A 9,954-nucleotide genomic window follows, 5' to 3' on the forward strand; every position below is an offset into this window, starting at 1 on the left:
TGTTCATGAAGAGCAAGTCACGTGATACAGGTGATTTCATAGAAGCTTACAGCGGTGTGACTACCAAGAGGGCTTGCACTCTTAGTGCAGTGACTGATACAACTGATATTTTCTCACCAAGAGGTATATTATTTTTTACTTCCTTTTATTTTGTCATTGTTTTATGATATTTTTGATATCCAACTGATATCACAAGATGAACATATTCATGTAGCATTCACCCAATCAAGAAATAAAACATTACCACACCCTGTAGTTCCACTCAGGCCCCTCCTAATCCCTGCCTTCTTTCGCTCCCAAAGTAATCGCCATGCTGACTTATAGCACTATATTTGCTTTGTCCATGTTTGAACTTTATATAAAAATAATAAGGCTACATTTATTCTTCTCTGCCAGGCTTCCTTAGCTCAATATTATGTTTGTTAAATTCATGCAGATAATTATTTCATTCATTTTCATTAATAGAGAACATTTCCTGATATGGAGTACCACATTTATTTATCATTTGAGGCTTGATTAACATTCTGGTAGTTTCTAATTTGGGGTCATTACAAGCAATCCTGCCATGAATATTTTTATACACGTCTCCTGGTGTATGTGAGCATGAATGTCTGTCAACTCTATATCTAGAAATTAAATTGCTGGTTTGCAGAGAATGCATTTTTCAACTTTAATAGATACTTTTCTTTTGCAACTTAATAGATAGTTCCCATTCCCAATCGTTGTTCCTCTTTGACTCCCACCCGTAGTATACAAAAGTTCCTGGTTCATTTGAGGTTTATAAGTTAGTATTAGTTAAGTTTAATAAAGATTTACTTGAATAGTTTGTACATACAACCAAAGGCTTTGGGTGTTCTAAACTTTGCCGTGGCCGCAACGGTCTCAGAAATTACAATTAAGTGCTGGTACTGCAGCTTGTACGCCCAGTGTTGAAGGCAAAGAACAGGCTTAATCAGAAAAGCCACAGCATTTGATTCTGTGCTGTTAAGACTATTCTTACCACCTTGAATTTCTTTCATTTCTTCTTCCCCCAAAATTCCAATAGTAACTACAGCACTTAAAATCTGGCAGACACCAGAAACTTTATTGAAATTGTTATATTCTTCTGATCAAAATTACTGTATTGTAATGATATTAATATTTCAGCAATTTTCACAATAGAAAGGAACTACTAATGATGCATTTGCTTCATGTCTACATGGGCAATTCTGAAAATCATCAAAACTATCAAATGAATTCTTTAATGGTTCACTTGATCCTATTTCAAAGCCAATCATCTTTTTTTTTCCTCGCTGATTGCAGCCACTGTCATCACTTATGCTATTTTCTCTTTGTGAGAAAAATAATTTATGGGTTCATTTGCTCTCCTGTTCGGTCATTCAATAAGGATTGTCCAATTCTTTGGCAATGCTCTGCCAAACGCTGAAGGAGAAGAAGATAAAGGTGATGTCGTGGAGCTCTTTATCCATATTTAAGGCATCTGTTTAATATATATATATTTAAGGCATCTGTTAGGTATTTGGCATCTTTCTACTCCCTAAAATTTCTTATAAACAACCAAAACAAGATACAAAGGAGAAGGAGATATAAATATAAAGAAGACGTCATACTTATGAAACAGAAAATTGTCCAATGAAGCCTAAGTGCCAAATGTTACCCTCCCTGCACAGAGACTCGATGGTGGGACAGAATTGTGCATATGCTCTCAGGAGTCCAGCCAGAAGTCGGGTCAAAAATGTCTCTTCGATCAGAGCGTCCAGGAAGCAACAAGCTATAGGACAGTGGCATGTTCTTATGAAGATCTATTTCAACAGTGAGGAAAAGTGCATCCGTTGTAGGCCTATCAACTGCCCATACCTATGACCTCCCTGCAGAGAGCGCCTGTTGCTGTTGTTCATTGGAGTTGAATCCTTTCTGACTCAGGGCAGCCCAGTGTGTGCAGAGCAAAGCCACTTGATGGGGTTTTTAAGGTCCGGATTCTGAAACAGAGCACCAGGCCTGCCTCTGAGGGGTCTCTGGTCCAGTTCAGACCACCAAATTTGGGGGCTGGTAATACAGCACTTAAACATTGGCACCATCCAGCGATTCAAAATAAGGTTTTATTGTGATTGTGCCTTAAGAACAGAACAGGAAAAAATAAACAGAAAATAATCAAAGGCTCAGGAAGTCTTTTCTAAAGTAAAGAAAGACTCTACTGTGCAGGTTGATTCCAGGAAAACACTTAAGATAATCTGCAGAAAGATTCAGCCTGTGAAACTAAAGCATTTTTAAGGATAAAGAGTCAAGTAAATATCCTGGCAGATGAAGCAAGTTACATTTATGGAGAAGTCAGGTTCCCTGCACAAAGCTGGAATGTTAGAACACAATGGAGCAGTACCTCCAAGGTTGTTCTTTCTTCCAACTTACGTCTCGCATAAGCATAAAGGCCATAATATTACCAACCGTTTAACAATCTAAGGACTACTGTATCGATAAGATTATTTTTTAAAATGCACCAACTAAGTGCTCAATGAAATTGACCCAAAGACCTATCAAAATAGAATGTTCAGGAATGGGACAACAATTGGTAGTAACAAAAATCTACACACGTGAGAAAATTGAATAGGGTTAAGCACACACGTACACATACTAGTGCAGGTACAAAAAAATGGTAAAATCTGAATGAGGTCAATGAATTGTATCGATGCCAATTTCCTTGTTGTGATATTGTACTACAGTTATAAAAGATGTCATCTTTCATTACTGAAACCCGAATGAAGGCTGAACATGATAGTGGTACAAAAGGAAAGTAAAAGTAAATAGAGCAAAGAACTAGGAGGCAAAGGCCATTTATAGAGGTCTAAATACAGGCATGTACATATATAAATATATTTATATATAATGATAGAGAAATAGATCTATATAAATATATTTAAATGTTAAATTTTAAGGTAGTAGACTGACACTGGGCCTCTACAAAAGTTGTTATTAGAACCTGGCATTCCATGATGCTCACCTTCCTGACAGGATAACTGAAGACAAAATGAGTGCATAAGCAAATGTGGTAAAAAAAGCTGATGGTGCCTGGCTATCAAAAGATATAGCATGTGGGGTCTTAAAAGTTTGAAGATAAAAAGCAGCCATCTAACTCAGAAGCAGCAAAGCCCACATGGAAGAGGCACACCAACCTGTGTGATCATGAGGGGTTGATGGAATCAGGTATCAGGCGTCCAAGACCTAGAACAAAAAAATCATATCATTGTAAATGGGGGGGGTAGAAGCATGGAGTGGAGACCCAAAGCCTATCTGTACACAACTGGACATCCCCTTACAGAAGGGACACAAGAAAGAGAAGGGACAGTCAGGAGGTAGTAGAACACCAACAAAACATATAACTTTCCCCTAGTTCTTTAATGCTTCCTCACCCACCACCCCTACTCTCATGAATCCAATTCCACCTTACAAATCTGGCTAGACCAGAACATGTACACTGGTACAGATAAGAGCTTGAAACACAGGGAATCCAGGACAGATAACCCCCTTGGAACCAATAATGACAGTAACAATACTGGGAGGGGAAGGGGGAGGTGGGGGAAGAAAAGGGAACTGATCACAATGATGTACATATAATCCCCTCCCAGTGGGATTGACAACAGAAAAATGGATGAAGGGAGACAGCGGTCGGTGTAAGTCATGAAAAAAATTATAAATTATCAAGGATTCATGAGGGAGGGACAGTGTGATAGTGGGGGGAAATAAGCTGATACCAAGGGCTCAAGTAGAAATAAAATGTTTTGAAGATGATGGTGGCAACATATGTACAAATGTGCTTGACATAGTGGATGAATGGATGATTTATGATAAGAGCTGTATGAGCCACCAATAAAATTATTAGAAAAGAAAAATAAGTAAAAGAGATGAACATAATTTTTCAAATGGGTTGCCTCAGAAGATAAAATATTATAATGAAAAATTTAAAATTTAAAAAAGATGCTGTCTTTCAAAGAAATTAAGTGAAAGATACATATGATCGCACTTTCATATTTCTTATGGCTGTATATGAATCATCGATAACTTTAAAAATATTTAAAAATAATATATATGAGAATAATCTGTAGTAATAGGAGAATAATAACTAGAGTCTAATACTGAAATGTTTCATCAGAAACTATCATTCTGAACTCAATGTTTTTCACAAACTTTTGCCTTAAATTTAAAGAAATTATTTAGAATTGTGAGAAAAATATACTTCATTTGTTTATTGAGAATCAACATTAGTTTCTTTAAAAACTTAGTTCAAATAAAATTGCTATTTGATTAATTTGAAACAGCACATGATTCTTTCTAAAATTATTTCTTTTTATCTTTTATCTGAAATTATATATTGAGAGACAATTTTGTTCATGTACAACTAATGCCAGTGGTGCGAATGGTTACACCCTAAACTGCTACCTAAAATGTTTGAGGCTCAAGTCCATCCAGAGGAACCTCAGAACCAAGTCTAATGGTCTTTTGCTGACAGAAATCAGCCATTGAAAGCCCTACGGAGCCCCTCCGGTGATAAGCGTTAGTCACACCCATGATTTTCAGACCTGGAACAGAACTCACCCCATGGTTCAAGTACCAACCAAGCAATAGACAAGTATGATATGGTGAACAATCACACACTGCTTAGAAGATTAAATCAGAGCGTTTGCCCAGGAATAGAGCTCTGAAGGCAGGACAGGTTAGGAAAGAAGGACAAATGGAAACAGTAAACAAAGGGACACATTTGGAAGAGTGTTGCTACATCCTGGGGATTGCATTCAATATCATGAAACAAAATGCGTATGAATGACTGAGAGGAAAGTCGATTCGCTCTATCAAATTTCACTCAAATCACCTCTTGCAGAGGGGTCTAGGGGAGGAGACGAGCCAGTCAAGGTGCGATGTAGCACTGATGAAAAATACAACTTTCCTCTAGTTCCTAAATGCCCCCCCCCCCTCCGGCACCATCATGAGCCCAATTCTACCTTGCAGGTCTGGCTAGACCAGAGGCTGTACACTGGTACAGACAGGAACTAGAAACACAGGGAATCCAGGGCGGATGATACCTCCAGGACCAGGGTTGTGAGGGGCGATACTGGGAGGGTAGAGAGAGAGTGGGTTGGAAAGAGGGAACCGATTACAAGGATCTACATGTGACCTCCTCCCTGGGGGATGGACAACAGAAAAGTGGGTGAAGGGAGATGTCGGACAGGGAAAGACATGACAAAATAATAATTTATAAATTATCAAGGGCTCATGAGGGAGGGGGAAAGGAGAGGGAGGGGAAAAAATGAGGACCTGATGGCAAGGGTTTTAGTGGAGAGCAAATGTTTTGAGAATGATGAGGGCAATGAATGTATAAATGTGCTTTACACGATTGATGTATGCATGGATTGTGATAAGAGTTGTATGAGACCCTAATAAAATGATTTTTAAAAGAATTCAAGATAAGCAGACAGTGTAAAATATGAAAATAAAAATAATTTATAAAAAATAAGTTAAGAAGCAAAACCAAATACCAAACCTTATGGTTCTGACATAAGTAGAGCAATCATGAGTTGGAATCAACTCTAGGCAACTGATTTGGTTTTAAAACCAGAAATCACTATTGCTCAATAATGGGATTTGTTTTTAAACATTTTAAGTTTTTTAATTAATTTTTGTATTTTCTTGTGCTATCTTAAGATAAGGCTTTCTACTCCCATAAACAGGGTCTCTGGATCCCAGAGGGACAATTCTACCCTGTCCTATACCATCACTATGAATCAGAATTGATTGATGGCAGCGAGGCCTTTTAGTTTGGGAATATGTGTTATTTTTATAAGAACAATAAAACCTTAAACAAGCAACAACAACCAGAAAAGATATCAATAAAGAGCAGTCCCCACCCTTGAGGTCAAAGGCGGGTCAAAGTTCCCATGAGGCACTGAGAGGGACGAAACTAATGTGGCCTGAGGTCAAGAATGAAAGAGGCTTTTCAGTCATGAAGCTCTTAGAATATTTTTTTAAACATTCATTTCTTGGTAATTTACTACAAGTTATGGCTGGAAAAAGCACACCTTGTTAAAATCTGTTCCACGTCAGACTTTCCACCGTAAAATCCTCTTTGGTTAGTTTTGATAACACATTGACATCACTTTGCGCAAAGTGAAAAGCTGTAGGTGCAATAGCAGGGCAGTAGAGGGGAAGGGATTTTGAGCTTGTGCTAACTGTAAGCCCTAACGTGAGAACAATCAGTTCTTATGATGTGACCCTGCTTGATGTGACCCTCTGGAAGGGACCTCTGAATGTGGAGGGCAAGATGTTGGGCATTTACCCTAATAAATAACAGTTTTAATAACTATAACCTTACTTAAGTAAGACACATCCCCCAAATTCACTTTTATCTGAGGCTTAACCCAAAGGGGTATTATGCCAATGGATATGGGGCTTTTACTGTCATCCAGGAACTCCTACAAACCAGGTGCTCAGAATCTAAGCCCTAATACAATCCCCTCTTCTAATCTTGCATTTTATTATTTACAATCATTGGATCACATAAACAGGTGTGCTTCTTCCATGGGGACACAGCTGACACTTCATTTAAATAAGTTCTTTAAGACCCAAATGATATTTTTCCGACAGTCAGGCACCATCTAGCACCCATATCTTCAGAGGTCCCATCAAGAGGGTCAGTATCATGCAGGGTCGAATCATAAGAACTGATTGTTCACAGGTTAGGGCTTACAGTTAAGTGCAAGCTCAAAATTCATTCCCCTCTCACCATTGACCACGAATGTGAATAGGTTGCTGTCACCCAGATTGCCTTGGAAAGCGAATTAATGCAGATATAGTTAGTTTAAAATTTAAAACGGCATCATTTGCTTTCCCTTTAGATCAGCCTATATTTGCTCTAGTTTTTTATTATTTCCTGCTTTATTTTGGATTGAACTTTTTTTGTGTTATGGTTGTTGGCTTATTTTTCAATATCATTTCCTTTGTATGCAATCCAAGGTGAGTAAAGCTCTGGAAAGAGTAACTAGATTAACAGTTTCTTAGGGCTATGGCAGGAACCCTGGCATCACCCTCTCTGCGGGAGAAAATTGGGGCATTCTACTCCAGTAAAGTGTTACATTCCCAGAAGCTCACAGGGGCACTTCTACTCCATGGCAGTGAGTCAGGGTTATGCCAAGGGAGTTTGGGGGGTGGGGGGGGGGGGTGAGGAGGAACTAATGATAGTGAGTATAAGAATGAAGAAACGTTCTAAATTTGGTTGTGGTGATGGTTGCACAACTTTAAAAAATATATTTGAACCATTGAATTGTATAAATGTGATTTATGCTAATAAACTGGTAAATTTTTTAAAGATTCATTTGCATCATTTGAAAACTAGTTTTTGTTTCTCTTTTTGTCGTCACAGAAGGTGCTACGGAAGTAAAAACCTGTAGTGTGCCTGTACTTCCTTTTTCATTTGTACGTAAAGTAAAAAAAAGAACAAGCTACTCAGAATTTTAATTTTCAAAATAATTTGAATTTTTCTAATTGTTTAGAAGAAGATAATTGTTTCTACCTTTGTCTCAATTGATGAATGTACAATCCATGTATTTTTTTTAACTCTGAATCTGGTGTCAAGCCAAAAGGTTTTATACTAGCAGGGATACATCATGTAGATCTTTTATTTAATCTATGTCTAATATTTGCACAGTGCATGTCATCTTCTACTTATGAGGTTTAATTGTGTAATAACATAATGTGCCATTATAAAATCATGGAGTTGGACAATCACCACCCCCATCTTACTAACAATCCTACCTAACCATCTCCTGCTTTAGCGTCTCTAGTTTGAGGAAACTCACAAATTACGAAGCTGTCAATTTCAGTGCTTGGAAAGTTTTTCACAAACTAAACAGAGATACACTTGTAGCCTGGATCTTATTCCTTCATAGATTTATGTCGCATCTCTTACAGTGATCATTATTTGTGTACCATATGACTCTTCAGGTTGCAAAGAACAGATAATCTCAATCATTCCTAAGGAGAGGAAAACAAGTTAGAGAGAATCCCTCTTTGAAAAGATGCTACATATTTAAATAATAAAATAAAATCCCAATTTGTAAAATCATAAAATTCATGGAATCAAAATAGCAGCAATAACAAATGTGTGGGGTATTTTCTGTGCAGAGAACCTCGACACTAAGAGATGATGGGTCTTCCTGCTGTGGTACAACCATTCGCACTTTTTAACCAAAACACACATCTATCTCCGGATCTCAGGTCAAAGGAAAGAGAGAGGGTTAAGGAATTTGCTAGTCCATAATGAGTGCCAGTTACACAGTCAAAACCTAGAAAGAAACATGATTCAATTGTGAAGGGAGAAAGAATACATCAGTGTAGGAATACTTCAACACTGTCTCTTGTAATACCTTTAATCTTGCAAGCGGTTAATTCAATGGATTTCTGTTCTTTCTCTGAATTAACTAGTGGAATTGAATAGACACAACTTCAGGCTGTAGGCCCCTCAAAGAATGACCTGTAAGGGTATTAGCTAACTATTCTTAGCAAGTGTCTGGAACGCAAATAATTGCATATGTGAGTACTTAAGCTGTTTTCTATAACAATGAAAATGTGGCTGGAAATACTTTTACAAGTTAATATCCCACAAACATTTGATAATGACAAAATTGCCTGCATGCTACATAAAAAGGCTTGTTACTCTTGAAGACCAGCTGTGATGGTGTTTGTGGAGTACTTAACTCAGAATTTATGTCACGTGGCTGAACCATGTTGATGGGAAACTCATGTTCTAGCTCCTGGTGTGTACATGTAAAGTGTTTGTGTTTGGGAATTAATGGTTACCTCCTTATCTCTTTCTCTTTTCATTTTTATGGTTTTGTAAAGAAAAAGAAAAGGAAACATGGAATTAGGAGACAGGGAGCTAAATCACCCTGTGCGTTAGACTGGTTGTTGAAAACCACATCTTTATACAAATGTTATGATAGAAGCTTGCTGTGTTTGTTCACTGAGGGAACGATATTTGAACTTCATCAGCACAAGTGACTACTGTGCTTCAGTAGAAATTCAATAATGACTTGTCATTCGGTGGCAAGAAAATTCATGAACGGAGTCAAGATGCTTAGATTCTACACGTACACAAGCAGCAAGTGCGTTGCTTTGTGAACTTGGAAAATGACTCATCTCTCTGAGTTTTACTTTCTTTGTTGATAGGAATTGAAATCTGTGTGAAAAGCACCACTTACATGACGTCTAGACCTCAGGAGAGTGATGTAGCAGTACGTGAAAGGCTTCTCAGCCTGAAGAGAGAATTTAAAATCAAACTTTAAAAGCTGCCTACAGGACCCCGCTTGTGTCTAATTTAGTAAACAGTACAATGGAGAGGTCCTAAGGAGTATCTCTTAACCCCTTGATTAAAGCCTGTGCCACCAAATATCTCAAATGCCTGGACTGGTAAGTGGTCCTGGGAACCTCAAATGTGTCCCCCATTTTTCTACATATTACAGATCTCAACAGACGTCAGTCTCTGCTCCTCAAAAAGAATGTAGCTGAAGTGCAATGAATAACTTAATTTAACTCATCTGTCTCTGGCCCCTCTAACTCCCACAAAATAACCTTTTCCTGATGAGTCTAGGTAAAAGTAGGTCAGGGAAGACACCGATGATTCAATTGTGAGTCTTTGTTAATAGGGTTCATTGTGATTGCCATTTTATAAGGTATAAAATGAGCCATGACAGAAACAAGAAGAGGGCATTCATATCAGCAAGAGACAAAAGCCAGGAATGGGGCACATCCTTTGGGCCCCAAGATTCCTGCATATTGAACCTCCATGATTCAGGAGACAGTTTTCACATCAGATAAGTGGTAGAGGAATCAAGAGCCAGAGCATGAGAGTGAGTGGTGGATTTCCTAGTCCAGAGAGGACAGCTAGTAAAGTTCAATAACTTCAGGTAGGAG

This window comes from Tenrec ecaudatus, chromosome 9 (assembly GCF_050624435.1).
Source record: "Tenrec ecaudatus isolate mTenEca1 chromosome 9, mTenEca1.hap1, whole genome shotgun sequence".
Classification (NCBI taxonomy): domain Eukaryota; kingdom Metazoa; phylum Chordata; class Mammalia; order Afrosoricida; family Tenrecidae; genus Tenrec; species Tenrec ecaudatus.